Source organism: Sciurus carolinensis, chromosome 3, assembly GCF_902686445.1.
Source record: "Sciurus carolinensis chromosome 3, mSciCar1.2, whole genome shotgun sequence".
Classification (NCBI taxonomy): Eukaryota; Metazoa; Chordata; class Mammalia; order Rodentia; family Sciuridae; genus Sciurus; species Sciurus carolinensis.
The window spans coordinates 8,214,905-8,216,862 of NC_062215.1; positions in this window are offsets into that span (position 1 = coordinate 8,214,905).

Below are 1,958 nucleotides of genomic sequence, written 5' to 3' on the forward strand. Positions count from 1 at the left end.
AAATGAAATGAGGGACCAGGGGCTTGATAATCCAATGATGTTGTGAGCAAGAGTTAACTTGGGGCAGAGAAAGTCCAGGCTTGTGTGTCCAGGTCATTCATTCAACCCACCGGCCATTTAAGCATCCCCCGAACCCAGCTGCTGAAAGAGAAGTCCCGGGTACCAATACCAGCAGAACACGGAGGCTAAGAAGCCTCACTCTTGGGACAACTTAAAGGGGTTCTGGAGAAAGACGTGAAGGTCCTCGCCAACAACGGCATCCTCGGTGACACTGTTAGACTAACCTTCCTACCAGGAAGGAGTCCTCTTCACGTTCACTGCCCCCTGCCCTCTCCCGCAGGCATCAGCGGCCGAGACAGGCTGGGAGGCATTCGGCCAAAATCAAGGGCAGATTTCTAGTCCAGACTGCAGGAGGAACACAGCGGTTTGACTCTCAGGTCCGAAGTGCTAAGGATACCTTCAGGCAGCATGCCTTGCTGCTCTGTCCTGCCAAGTTTCCAGAAGGTTAAGGAGGAATACAAAGATCGTCCAAAATACAGCAGGACAAAGAGAGAGGTGCAGAGGCAGGGTGATTTGAGGAGAGGGAACAGCTACCTTTAGGCCTGTGGGGATCAGAAACTAGGCAGGCTTCTCCCCCTGAGCCCCACAACATCCCAGAGAGATTGAGATTATCACTGGACTTTCCAACCTGAAGAAAGAGGGGCTGGCCCCAGGGGTGCAGCATGTCCCCTGCAGGGCTGGCTCTGATCAACCTTGCTTCACCCTCCCCCAGAGCAGCCCTCTCCTCTGAGGAGGGCAGTTCCATCTTGTTCCATCCTTTGCAAACTGAAGGCTTTGTGATTTGGATTCAGAATTCAGTGGAGGAGAAGGGATTCAGAAAACTCAAGCTCAAGGGTTTTGTGGGTAGGCAGACCCAGTTTCAGATCTGGACTGTACCAAAATTTTCCTGTTTACTACTTACGCAGCCTTAGGAGAATTGTTTTTTTTTTTTGGGGGGGGGGGAGGTGCGGTTGGGAATTTGACCACTGAGCCACATCCCCAGCCCTTTTTTGTATTTTATTCAGAGACAGGGTCTCACTGAGTTGCTAAGCACCTCACTTTTGGCTGAGGCTGGCTTTGATTTCACAATCCTCCTGCCTCAGCCTCCCGAGTCCCTGGGATTACAGGCATGCGTGCACCACCGCGCCCAGCAGGAGAGTTTTGAGCCTCATCTTTCCTATCTATGATGGACAGATGAAGCTTCAATGTTGAGTATAAGTTGTAAGCAATGCTTAACATGTGAGACCGGTCTCTTAACCCGCAGGCGTTGCTAATATCGGGGTCTTCACTGAGTTCAGAATTTGTGATGAATTTTCTCCTGTTGTCTTAGAAGTAGAAAATCTAGGAGTGGTGAAACATTTGGGTATCCTCTTATGCCATTGTAAACGTGAAAATTTGTAAAAGTCAAACCCAGGGAAGTTGGAAGCCTTCTGTGTTCTGTTGCAAAGGATTCCGACTCATCCCCTCTGGCTTTCAGATCTCAGAATTGGATGGGAGGAGATGGTCTGGGAGCCCACGTCGTGTCTTCCTCTACCTTACCTTTCAAAGAAGTGGAGCAGGGACCTGCAGGTGCCTCCCTGTGACTCCAGCTGGCTTAAGGACCATAAGGGGCACATAATTTGGAAATACCTTCTTTGCATCAGGCCACGGAGACCTGGCTGCAGGCAGGGACCATACATGCTGATGCCTCTCGGTGGTCTGCCCGCTGTAGAGGGCTGACCAGTCTCCCACGAGGGGGAACAACCAGCATCTCTGTGCTGCAGCTACAGGTTCCCTCCCCTCAACCCTCAAGCTTCCCCCGCTTTCCCTATCAGGGACCCCACAACAACCGGAGCTGGAAGACCATCCAAGGCAATGACTTTGGCTATTGATAGATGAAAAAGAAAAATATTTAGACAAGAACAAAAACCAGAAAACCT